Here is a 13,967-nt window from a genome sequence, read left to right on the forward strand (position 1 = left end):
TCTTACTTCACTGACGATTTGAGTAGATAAAGGAGTATTTACTTAATGAATCACAAGTCTGAAATGTTGAAAAGTTCAATTCCGTTTCAGAGTGAAGTTCGTCGTAACAAGAGGATAAACTGTCTACGATATGATCATGGAAATGAATATTTGAGTTACGAGTTTTGATACGCAGTTAAGACAATGTGGAAATTGTTTCGCAGTTCATGCCACCTGGAACATCATAGTGTGATGATGTGTCTGAACGTCATAGCCACGCACTATTTGGTATGGTGCATACTATGATGTCTCTTATCGAATTACCACTATCGTTTATGGGTTATGCATTAGAGACAACCGCACTCACTTTAAATAGGGCACCGCGTATTTCCGTTGAGATGACACAGTATAGACTGAGGTTTAGAGAAATCTAAACTGTCGTTTCTTGAAAGTTTGGGGCTTCAACACTTATGTGAAAAAGTTTCAGTCTGATAAGCTCGAACCCAAAGCGGATAAATGCATCTTCATAGGATATCCAAAATAGTTGGGTACATCTCCTATCTCAGATCCGAAAGCAAAGTGTTTGTTTCTAGAAACGGATCCTTTCTCGAGGAAAGGTTTCTCTCGAAAGAATTGAGTGGGAGGGTAGTAGAACTTGATGAGGTTATTGAACCATCACTTCAACCAGTGTGTAGCAGGGAGCAGGAAGTTGTTCCTGTGGCGCCTACACCAATTGAAGTGGAAGCTGATGATGGTGATCATCAAGCATCGGATCAAGTTACTACAAGCCTCGTAGGTCGACAAGGTCGCGTACTGCTGCAGAGTAGTACGGTAACCCTGTCTTGGAGGTCATGTTGTTGAGCAACAGTGAACCTACGAGTTATGGAGAAAGCGATGGTGGGCCCAGATTCCGACAAATGGTTGGAAGCCATGAAATCCTAGAGAGGATCCATGTGTGAAAACAAAGTGTAGACTTTGGTAGAACTACTTGATGGTCATAGGACTATTGAGTAAAAATGGATCTTTAAAAGAAGACAGACGATGATGGTGATAAGTCACTATTAAGAAAAAGCTCGACTTGTCGCAAAGATGTTTTCGACAAGATCAAACAGTTGACTATGATGAGACTTTCTCACTCGTAGCGATGCTAAAGGTCTGTTAGAATTATGTTAGTTGTTGATGCATTATTTATGAAATATTGCACGTAGGATGTCAAAACATTGTTTTCTCGACGGTTTCCTTGAGAAAACATTGTATGTGATACAACCAGAAGGTTTTGTCGATCCTAAAGATACTAGCAAGTATGCAAGCTCCAGTGATCCTTCAATGGACTGGTGCAAGCATCTCGGAGTTGGAATATACACTTTGATGAGATGATCAAAGATTTTGGGTTTGCACAAGGTTTATGAGAAACTTGTGTTTCCAAAGAAGTGAGTGGGAGCACTATAGAATTTCTGATAGGTATATGTGGTTGACATATTGTGGATCAGAAGTAATGTAGAATTTCTGTAAAGCATACAAGGTTGTTTGAAAGAAGTTTTCAAAGGAGTACCTGGATTACGCTACTTGAACGTTGAGCATCAAAGATCTATGGAGATAGATCGAAAGCGCTTAATAGAAGTTTCAACAAGATGCATGCCTTGACAAGTTTTTGAAAGAGTTCAAAATAGACCGGCAAAGAAGGAGTTCTTGGTTGCGTTGTGAGGTGTGAATTTGAGTAAGACTCAAAATCTGACCACGGCAGAATAAAGAGAATAGACGAAGGTCGTCTTCTATGCCTTAGCCGTAGAATCTAAAGTATGCCATGCTGTGTACCGCACCTGAAGTGTGCCTTCACTCAAAGTATGTTGAGAGGTACAGAGAGTGATCCATGATTGAATCACTAGCAGCGGTCGAAATTTATCCTTAGTAACTAATGGACTAAGGAATTTTTCTCGATTATGGAGGTGGTTAAAGAGTTTGTCGTAAAGGGTTACGTCAATGCAAGCTTTGACACTAATCCGGGTAACTATGAGTAGTGAAACGGATTCGTATAGTAGAGTAGATATTTGGAGCATTTCCGAATAGCACGTAGTAGCAGCATCTATAAGATGACATAAATATTTGTGAAGAACGCACGGATCTGAAAGTTTCAGAACCGTTGACTAAAACCTCTCTCACGAGCAAGACGTGATCAGACCCCATAACTATATGGGTGTTGGATTCGTTGGAATCACATGGTGATGTGAACTAGATTATTGACTCTAGTGCAAGTGGGAGACTCTTGGAAATATGCCCTAGAGGCAATAATAAATTAGTTATTATTATATTTCTTAGTTCATGATAATCGTTTATTATCCATGCTATAATTGTATTGATTGGAAACACAATACTTGTGTGGATACATAGACAAAACACAGTCCCTAGTAAGCCTCTAGTTGACTAGCTCGTTGATCAAAGATGGTCAAGGTTTCCTGGCCATAGGCAAGTGTTGTCACTTGATAACGGGATCACATCATTAGGAGAATCATGTGATGGACTAGACCCAAACTAATAGACGTAGCATGTTGATCGTGTCATTTTGTTGCTACTGTTTTCTGTGTTTCAAGTATTTATTCCTATGACCATGAGATCATATAACTCACTGACACCGGAGGAATGCTTTGTGTGTATCAAACGTCGCAACATAACTGGGTGACTATAAAGATGCTCTACAGGTATCTCCAAAGGTGTTTGTTGAGTTAGTATGGATCAAGATTGGGATTTGTCACTCCGTGTGACGGAGAGGTATCTCGGGGCCCACTGGGTAATACAACATCACACACAAGCCTTGCAAGCAATGTAACTTAGTGTAAGTTGCGGGATCTTGTATTACGGAACGAGTAAAGAGACTTGCCGGTAAACGAGATTGAAATAGGTATGCGGATACTGACGATCGAATCTCGGGCAAGTAACATACCGAAGGACAAAGGGAATGACATACGGGATTATACGAATCCTTGGCACTGAGGTTCGAACGATAAGATATTCGTGGAATATGTAGGATCCAATATGGGCATCCAGGTCCCGCTATTGGATATTGACCGAGGAGTCTCTCGGGTCATGTCTACATAGTTCTCGAACCCGCAGGGTCTGCACACTTAAGGTTCGACGTTGTTTTATGCGTATTTGAGTTATATGGTTGGTTACCGAATGTTGTTCGGAGTCCCTGATGAGATCACGGACGTCACGAGGGTTTCCGGAATGGTCCGGAAACGAAGATTGATATATAGGATGACCTCATTTGATTACCGGAAGGTTTTCGGAGTTACCGGAAATGTACCGGGAATGACGAATGGGTTCCGGGAGTTCACCGGGGGGGGGGGGGGGGGCAACCCACCCCAGGGAAGCCCATAGGCATTGGGGGAGCCACACCAGCCCTTAGTGGGCTGGTGGGACAGCCCACAAGTGCCCAATGCGCCAAGAGAAGAAAAATCAAGAGGAAAGGAAAAAAAAGGAAGGAGGTGGGAAGGGAGGGGGACTCCTCCCACCAAACCAAGTCCAACTCGGTTTGGGGGGGGAGTCCTCCCCCCCTTGGCTCGGCCGACTCCTTGGGGGGTCCTTGGACCCCAAGGCAAGGCCCCCTCCCTCCTCCTATATATATGGAGCAATTAGGGCTGATTTGAGACAACTTTCTCACGGCTGCCCGACCACATACCTCCATAGTTTTTCCTCTAGATCGCGTTTCTGTGGAGCTCGGGCGGAGCCCTGCTGAGACAAGATCATCACCAACCTCCGGAGCGCCGTCACGCTGCCGGAGAACTCTTCTACCTCTCCGTCTCTCTTGCTGGATCAAGAAGGCCGAGATCATCGTCGAGCTGTACGTGTGCTGAACGCGGAGGTGCCGTCCGTTCGGTACTAGATCGTGGGACTAATCGCGGGATTGTTCGCGGGGCGGATCGAGGGACGTGAGGACATTCCACTACATCAACCGCGTTCTCTAACGCTTCTGCTGTACGATCTACAAGGGTACGTAGATCACTCATCCCCTCTCGTAGATGGACATCACCATGATAGGTCTTCGTGCGTGTAGGAAATTTTTTGTTTCCCATGCGACGTTCCCCAACACTCGGCCTATTGTATTGACCTGAAATAAGCTAACCCGAATGAGACTCCGACTCTTTATTTTTGACTCCGAACGATAAGGCGAGAATCCTCCGCGTGCCGAACTTGTGCGTTTGCTGCTCCCGGATCCCAAGGACACCATCGGGACCAAGGGAGCCCTCGCGGTGGCCGGCGGCGGAATGCAGTGGTGCTACGCGGTGCGCTCCTGTCGGTGACACCATGTCTTCTCCCCGCCGGCTGATTGTCGATGTCACAGACTTGGAGGTCGTTGCCCGTGGGAAAAAACAGCATGCCCGCCGCCCGTGGGGAAACCGCATGCCCAAGATCCCCCACGCAGTGGACGAGATCGAGGTCCGTTGCACCGCGAAGCGCAACTTGGAGGAGTTGTAGCTACAAATCACGCATCTCCCGCACATGTCGACGCGCTAGGAGGCCGCGTGCAGCAGCCTACAGCCTCACCGCCGCCGACACGTGGTGGGTAGCGATCCAAGCCGGAAGCGGTGCCGGCGACGGCTGGAACTTGATCTGTTGGATGGGATTGTCCTGGGACGGCGGTGGCGCTGCTGGGAACGAGGTCGCCACAGTCCCGTCGTAGGGCATCCCATGCTGGAACATGATGACCGGCGCCATGGTCGCAGTCGAGAGCGGCGGGGGTCGGCGCCGGTGCTGTGTGACCATGGAGGACCTCTCGTGGAATGGCGCACCGTCAGGACCGGCGAAGCGGGAGGGCCCGCCGTACTGTTAGGGTGGCACCGGTGCTGACTGGATGTACGGCGGCGCCCAGGCCGCCGTATAGATCGGCCCGAAGACAGGGAGCGGCAGCGGCGGCTGCAGCAGCCTGGCGTCGAGTGGCGGCGACGACAGCAGCAGCATCGGCTGTCGCGGCCCGGCGATCGTGGCGGAGGCCGCCTGGCGCGGCAGCCGCACTGGCCCGTAGGCGGCGACTGATGGCGCGGTCAGCGGCGGTCCGTAGGGACCGGCCAGGAAGAGGCTGTGCGACCCATACCGCACCTCCCTCGCCATCTCGTCGGCGGTCGGCGCCCCGTACTCTCACATCCAGAACAGGTGCCAGAACGGCGCGCTCTGGGCCTCGGCCTCGTCGACGGCCACCCCGAGCCCCTCCATTATCATCTGCGGCACCACCCCCTCCAGCTCCGCCATCCGCGCCGCCGCGCCGTGCACGGTCTTGCTGCCGTCGGCGCGCCAGGGCAAGAGTCAAAATAACAAGTCGATCGATCTGGCTGTCATTTTCCGACCGGCGAGCCTTCTAACTAACTACTCTAATTGACACCGCCGGGGGTGACATGTACGTACCAGAAGGCGGTGTTGTCGGCGGCGGCAAACAAGAGGTTGGCGAAGGCCTGGACGGCGCCCAGCTCGGGCCCATCGACTCCATATATAGAGAGGTTTACTTGACTCCCAAGTAAGGCTTACTTGACCCCTAAGCAAACCCTAAGACTAACGGGCCAGGCCCATTACGTACTCTAACACTACACCCCACCTGGACACTACACCCCAAGCGAAATCATTGAAGTACTGCTTGCACATACTGCTTTATAATTTATACATATAATTTTTTAATTTCTAGATCTAAGGAAACAAGAAATCCTGCTATTATAGACTTATAAAGATCATAATCAAAGATGACACCATTCAAATATATTCAAACAGTTTTTTAAAGAATATGTTCAAACAACAGCAAACATCAATAACGATCTCTTACTACTCCCTCCGATCCATAATAAGTGTAGTGGTTTTACTTCAAATTTGAATTAAATCACGACACATAATATGGATCGAAGGGAGTATTAATATTTAAAATAACTTGCATAATTTCCACTTACATCGAAAAACTAAAAACAGGTCTATGCCTATATGGTTGGCTTACAATCCATGCATGACTCAACTCAATTGTTTGATGCTTCTTCCATCTCTAACTCTTCTTTATAACAAGACATACCTTGTACCACCCTTCGCATCTTCTCATTGATGACAGAAGTATGACTATCATCGCAACTACGCCACCGCTTCGTATCCATATGCAAGATGAAACGAATGGAGATGGGAAGTATGTGTCAGCGTCTCCCTTAATCCCAAGATTATGCTTCATCTCTCTTTCTTCCCTTCTCACGGTTCTTTTCATCAAACGAACAACATCAAGGGGAAAATGAACCAAGAAAACCAATGAAGAGAAACAAAGCTAAAAAAACATGAATAAACCTTACCTCGCTTCAATGCAAATCTGGGATGCTTGTGGGCACCGAGTCGCTGATTATGTTGCTACTTGTTGAACATCTCAATGCAAATTATCTACAGATTCTATAGAATAAACGATTTAAAACAATTTGATACTTAAAGGATACTCTGCCGATCCTTTTGGAATACAACCCAGCCAGTTAAGAGAACACTCAGCCCAGTCAAGAGGCAACCAGCAACCCTAGTACCCCGATGCCCCCCATCATTTCCCTCCCAGCTTCTTTCATCCCTCCTGAGCTCACATCAGGTGGCGGCTGTGTACACAGCGGCTGCTCACCCAACGCTAGCGGCGGCGACAGCTAGCTGGCGATGAGCTACTCCTCATTCCTAAGCAATGTCCCCTCTCACACAGCAGCCAGTTATGCACATTTCTCTTCTCCTCTTCTCCTACCCAGCCAAGCTCATCTCCTCTTCTTTCTCCTATGAAGATCTCCTATTCTCATCTGACATCTCCTCCAGATGGCTCCTCCTGCTGTACCTACGAATCTAAGGGCACCGTTGTGGAGCCAAGTTACAATTATAGAGAAATCGGGCCAATAGCTCATGTACGACGTCTTTCCTGCGAATTGGAAGCAGTGCGACATCTTTCGATGAAATAGCTCTCATGCGACGGTTTGCTGGGAGAAAATAGCTCACGGCCACACATGCGATAAAACCTTAGTCAACTAGTCCAATTGGCGTTAAGTCATGTGTTACCTAATTTGGGCCGAAATTAATTAGCACCGCATCTCGTGAAACTGCCCGACTAGAGTTGTCCGAAACTGCCCGACATCTTCAGCTCCGGCGGCGGCTAAGGCGGAGGAGCCCTCTTTCTCGGCGTAGCCCCCTTTCGGCGGCGGCGGCGGCCATGGTGGTGAGTGAATTCGATACTCTAGTCCCAATCCCCTCCGCCTTGTAGATCTGAGCTCTCTGTTTTGCTTGGTGAAATCGATAGAAGGTGAGAGGGGGCGGCGCGGTGAGAGAAGCCCGTGGTCAGGTCGAGAAGGAGCCGCCAGATTCAGCTTCGAACAGGTAATGCGCCTCCCTTCCGCCCATTTTGTGAGTGCGATTGAAGGCAATCTTTGCTCTGTCTGACGCTGCCCGCCCGCCTATAACAAAGGGAATGCTGCTGAAACATTTGAATTTGCAATCAATTTCTTTCCATCGACGGCAAAATTAGTTGATGGTAGCATTGAGAACATCCAGAGAGACACAATTGTGAAATGGGAGGTTGATTGTGTAGAAATTGATCCCATTGAGATACAGTCGATGGAAGAGAAGGCAGTGAGGAAATTGGTGGAGAAAATTGGGGAAACTGTGCTTTGGGGTCCAGAGCAAGAGGTTTCACTATTGCGGTATGATGATTTCAAAGGAGAGTATGTCAGAATTGAAGATGGTGAAGATATTGTTGTTGAAATCGATAGGCAAGAGGGCTGGGCAAGCCTCGGGGCTGAATTTTTAGCTGAGCTCGTTGATCTGAATATTGACTCGAAGGTAGGTTATGTGCCGTCACACTTGGCTATGCAGAAGGCAGATGATGATTGGGCTTCGCAGAGGCATATCGTTCCCATTATTACGGATCTAACAGTAATAGCCGATGGAGCTAATGCACATGCAGAAGAGGGAAATGTTAATGTTGTTGATTGGAATGCAGTTGAGTTGGAGGAGCCTACTGATTTGGTCATTGCACCAATTGCTGATACTGAGATGGCCAAACTATTTGGCATTCCAGTTGATGACAGAGATGAGGAGGAGAGGGATGAAGCTAATACAAGTGATAATGATGACAGAGAATTGAGTGATGTAGATGAACAGTTGATGAAAGATGCTGCAGATGATGTAGATGATGCACATGATAAAGAGCTAGTGCATTGTATGACAAGGAAAACCCTGTCATTCGAGTGGGGAAGTTGTGGCCAAACATGGATGAGTTCAGGTTGTCTTTCAAGACTTATGCAGTCAGACATCAGTTTGATGCCAAGACAGTTTGGACCGATAGAAAGAAGTTTTATGCTAAGTGCAGAGGTTTTGATGGTAGTGGTAGGAGGGCTTGCAAGTGGTACATATCTGCTAGACTGCAGCCTGATGGAAGTACTGTCAGGGTTAACCAAATCCCTAATAAACATACTTGTCTCACAAGTTCACAGAAAAAATCAAGCATGAATGTCGTGGGTATAAGCCTGACAGTAGATGTATAGGGTACGAAAAGGATGGGCAGAGTCCTAGCTACAGCGAGGATGTATGAGTTCAGACCCCTCTGCGGTGGAGGTAACAGCCCTACGTCTCAGTGCTCAGGGAGCTTGTTGTCGAGTGGAATAGGGAATACAATGAGTTGCTAACCCCTCTACCAGTGGGGGAGGATGGCTTATATAGAGTACGCTACCCTCCACAACGGTTCTGATACAGGGGTGGAGTAGTGGCGATTGAATGTGTACGTTACAGGTAATGTATGCCCTAAATGCTAATAAATGCACCTGGAAACGTACGACCGTTTCCCTCCAGGGGGGTTACGATGTACCGAGTGGTATCCAGTCGGTTAGCCTGATATGCTCCGAATGCTAGTCTCCGACTGGATGATCGAGGGTATGTTACCGACTGGATGACACGGACTCCTTAATTCAGTCGGAGCTGACTAAGGGTCTAGTCCTTTGCGAGGGGTAGTCCTTGGGTAGGACATATAGGGCAGGCCTATGACCCTACCCTAGGACTATAACCCCATCATTAGTCCCCGAATGGATTGGGGTTGGGACGACGAAGCGATGTTTGAAGTTGGATCCGACTGGAACGGACTTGGCTTGGGCGTTGCTTGCCTCGGTCCATTTTGACTTTTCTGATCGACGATCCGAGTGGAAGTACTCGCGAAACAGACTGCCGGGAACCGAGTGCTTCTGCGGCATCTTCTGACGCGACCGGTCAACTGACAGCGGTGGATTTTCCGGGATCCTCAAATTTCGGTTTCCGCGCGCTCAGCGGGGATGACGCCATCGCGCTCGAGTAGCGCCTGACGCCTCGATTCTCGCGCCTTCAACCTCTCCACTAATATCGCCATGGTGGGTCGGGAGGATAAGGTTTCGGGGCCACCTGCCAGTGACCCAGTCGGAACCCTATTTAAATCTCGGTGGCGAGGCTTCTTCGTTACGCTCGCCGAATCTCTCGCCCTTGCTTACTCCGTCCTTCTCGCCACCTCCAGCGCTTTTACGCTCCTTCCTTCTCCTTCCTCCCGAGGGCTCGCAGTTGCCGCCATGACCAAGGGTCAGACCAGCAAGATGGAGGCGAGGAAGAAGAAGGGGAAGACGGCGGCGCCTGCTCAGCGGCGGCAGCGGCCGCTGCCTGCGGGGTGGATTCAGGGCGACTTCCTCCCCTCCACGGTGACACAGGGGGATCTGCTGCAGCTGGTGGAGCACGGGATGATCGAGCACAAGTCCTGGAGGCTGCCGGCAGAGAACGAGGTCGAGCCGGCGCCTCGGGAGGGGGAGCGCGTCTTGCTGCTCAGCCACGTCCACCGAGGTTTCTCCTTGCCCCCGCATCCTTTCTTCAAGGGCATCATGAATCACTTCGGGGCACAACTTCATCACTTTCCCCCGAATGCCATTGCCCATCTCTCTGCCTTTATAGTTTTGTGCGAGTGTTTCATCGGCTGCCCCCCCCATTGGGGTTTGTTCAAGCACATCTTTTCCGCCAGATCCCAAACCATCAAACGACTCAGCCAGTCGGATGATAAGACACATCTCCTCCAGCTCTGCGGGGGCTTAGGTTTCCAGAAGAAGAGTCGGAGTAGCTATCCTGCTCTTCAGTTAAGCGAGTGGTCAGGAACTGGCAGTCGACGTGGTTCTACTGCCAGGATATTGCATGTCCGAATGCGTCGACTGGGCTGCCTCACTTTAGTTTAGATCGGCCCGCTCCGCCTAAGCAGCTCGCGCTCACGAAGGCGGAGAAGAACGACATCCAGCCTTTGGTTGAGGCACTCGTAGATGTCGTCAGGAGGGGGGGTCACTGGCATAGACTTGCTGGAGGTCTTCCTCGGTCGGCGTATCCAACCTCTGCAGGCTCGCGACCATGCCATGTGGCATTACACGGGGCCCGAAGACTCCACTCGGACCAACGTGGTGGGCGTAACTGAGGAGAGGGTGACCTCGTGGGTGCTCCAGATCATAGGCCCCTGCGAGAATCCCAAAGGATCTCGGCGAGCGAAGCCTTACTGCGCGGATCATCCTCCTCCGAATCAGGTGAGTAACACTTGTCGAGTGCACTTAACTGTCTTAATTCCTGTCGTTTGTTTGAATCTCTGCATGATGTCTGATGTTGCCGACTGAAATTTATGCAGAAGTGGACCAACTGGTTCTCCCCCGTCTCGAACGGGAATCCGGCCGAGGAGGAGGAGGAAGGCAGCCAGGAGGGCAGCGTGGAGAGCGCTGAGTACGTCTCCAACAGCGGGGAATCGGAGGAGGAGACTAGCGAGGAGGAAGAGGAAGACGAAGAGCAGGACTCGCCGCCTCCGCAATTAGAGCATCGGACCAAGCGCCGACACGAGCCTACCGTTCCTTTGGCTCCTCCTGCGTCTTCGAGTGCTCCGCCCACTGTCCCGGTGGTCCCGAGTGTTCGAAGCGCCAAGAGGGCGAGGGATGCTACTACTGAGCCTGCGGGTCAATCTTCTAAGGCGGCCAAACTGAGTGGGCCTAAGCCTCGGAAGGCTTTGCCGCGAATGAGGGTTGCTGTCCCTGTCACCTCCACGTAAGTGTATCCATCTTTAAATTCTTTCTGATATCCGAGTGAACTCTTGTTTACTGGTCGAATGGATTTCACTCGGCAGAGCCGCTACTTCTGCCACCTCTCCGGCACGCCAGGAAGATGATCCCATGGACACGGACAACATCGTCTCGTCCCAGCCAGGTGCGTTGTAGTGACGCCGAGTGTTTTATACTATCGCGTCTCGAATTCTATCATAGGTCCTGCTTCTTTCTTTTTCTGAGACCTCGCGTCATTCGGCCTGTCAGGGGCGATTTTCCTGGACGAGGGCGGCCAGGGGAGAGCCGAACCAGCTGCGGAGCCTGTTCTTGAGGCTGCTCCACCTGCTGCTGCTCTCGCCGCCGACGTGCTGCCGACTGAGGCGCTGCCACAGACTCAACCGGTGCCGATGGATGAGGAGCCGACTGGAGCGGACCTTGGGATGCCTCGGGAAATTTCAACGCTGTCAGGCTCGTCGAATGTCGAGTTCAACATCCAGCATCTCCCGGAGGAGCAGGTGGGAGAGGCCAAGGGAGCTATGGTGCAGGCGGAGCTGATGGCTGGAGAAGCCAAGAGGGCCTACGACTCTGTTGCGTCCTTGTACCAGCGGAGCTTGGAGCTGCGGGATGATATCCGAGTAAGTGGTCTAGTAAGTATTTACTTTTCTCTTGTAACCCACTCGGTGTTCTTGGATAGCAGCTGTTGTTTGCAATGGGTTCACTCTGAGTGAACCCAGTGGGTGTAGTCCCCGAGACTTCTGTCGAGTGCTTGCACCGACAGTTGTCTTTATACATATTGTCTTTACTTTGGTCGTGTCTGTAAATAATAGGACCGACTGCGAGCAGTTGTTGCACTCGGAGTGCACTTACTATAAGAGTCCCCGAGAGTAAGTTGTACTCAGGTCGGGTAGTATTGGCCTCGTAGACGTAGGTGATAACATGCATCTCAATAGGGCGGGCATGCTTGAGTTGCATGCCAGTGGGGTCACTCTTAGTGAACCCACTGGGTGTAGTCCCCGAGATCGCTGTCGACTGCTTGCGTCGGCAGGGGTCTGAAGAACTTAGACTTTTAGTTGTTGAACTTTCTGATTGTCCCTTGGTGTTTGTTGGCAGAAAACCTGTGAAATGGGGACGGCTTATGAGACTCTCAGGGCGGAGAGGAATCAGTTCGCTGGTGAGCTTGATGCGGCCATGCTCGCAATGGCTGGCATGAAGGATGCTCTGGAGGGACGAGAGAAGTCCTTGGAGGAGGCTCGTGAAGCGAACAAGGTGTTGACTGAGGAAGTGGAAAAGATGAAGAAACAGAGGACTGCTCTCACGAGTCAGATGGTCGTGCTGAATAAACGATGCATAGCTCAGGAGAAGTATGTCAGCGACTGGGCTGGGCAGATGATGACGCGTCTGGCTGGTAAGTCCTGTTTTTTGCCGAGTGTTTGTCCTATGTACGTCACACTCGGCGCTTATTGCTTGCTTGTCCTTCTGTTGCAGATTTTTGCGTTGATGCTGAAGTTGAAGCGGCGGACGTGGAGCGGTCAATTCGCGACAACGTGCCACTCGGCAAGGACGCCAATCGGGATTTGCTCCGGGCGCACATCCGCGTGGGCAAATTTGGCCCTTTCATTGGTCGATTGAGAGAAGTCGTCAGCCGAATCGACAAGGAGCTTTGGCCAGAAGATGAGTCTCGGCAGGAGATGGAGAACCTGATGGCGCGACTGGAGGAGATTTCGAACCGAGTGCAGTCGTGGAAGAAATCTGCAACTCGTTGCGGTGCAGATGTTGCTCTGTCCTTGGTCCGAGTCCATTGCAAGGAGGTGCGTGAGGAGAAGCTGAAGACACTGAAGGTCGCCAACACGAAGAAGCTTCGATTCGAAGACTTCATGGATACTTTCCTTGAGAGTGCTGTTGGAAATATGCCCTAGAGGCAATAATAAATTAGTTATTATTATATTTCTTAGTTCATGATAATCGTTTATTATCCATGCTATAATTGTATTGATTGGAAACACAATACTTGTGTGGATACATAGACAAAACATTGTCCCTAGTAAGCCTCTAGTTGACTAGCTCGTTGATCAAAGATGGTCAAGGTTTTCTGGCCATAGGCAAGTGTTGTCACTTGATAACGGGATCACATCATTAGGAGAATCATGTGATGGACTAGACCCAAACTAATAGACGTAGCATGTTGATCGTGTCATTTTGTTGCTACTGTTTTCTGCGTGTCAAGTATTTATTCCTATGACCATGAGATCATATAACTCACTGACACCGGAGGAATGCTTTGTGTGTATCAAACGTCGCAACGTAACTGGGTGACTATAAAGATGCTCTACAGGTATCTCCGAAGGTGTTAGTTGAGTTAGTATGGATCAAGACTGGGATTTGTCACTCCGTGTGAACGGAGAGGTATCTCGGGGCCCACTCGGTAATACAACATCACACACAAGCCTTGCAAGCAATGTAACTTAATGTAAGTTGCGGGATCTTGTATTACGGAACGAGTAAAGAGACTTGCCGGTAAACGAGATTGAAATAGGTATGCGGATACTAACGATCGAATCTCGGGCAAGTAACATACCGAAGGACAAAGGGAATGACATACGGGATTATATGAATCCTTGGCACTGAGGTTCAAACGATAAGATCTTCGTAGAATATGTAGGATCCAATATGGGCATCCAGGTCCCGCTATTGGATATTGATCGAGGAGTCTCTCGGGTCATGTCTACATAGTTCTCGAACCCGCAGGGTCTGCACACTTAAGGTTCGACGTTGTTTTATGCGTATTTGAGTTATATGGTTGGTTACCGAATGTTGTTCGGAGTCCCAGATGAGATCACGGACGTCACGAGGGTTTCCGGAATGGTCCGGAAACGAAGATTGATATATAGGATGACCTCATTTGGTTACCGGAAGGTTTTCGTGCATTACCGGAAAAGTTTCGGG

This window comes from Hordeum vulgare, chromosome 1H (assembly GCF_904849725.1).
Source record: "Hordeum vulgare subsp. vulgare chromosome 1H, MorexV3_pseudomolecules_assembly, whole genome shotgun sequence".
NCBI classification, from domain to species: Eukaryota; Viridiplantae; Streptophyta; class Magnoliopsida; order Poales; family Poaceae; genus Hordeum; species Hordeum vulgare.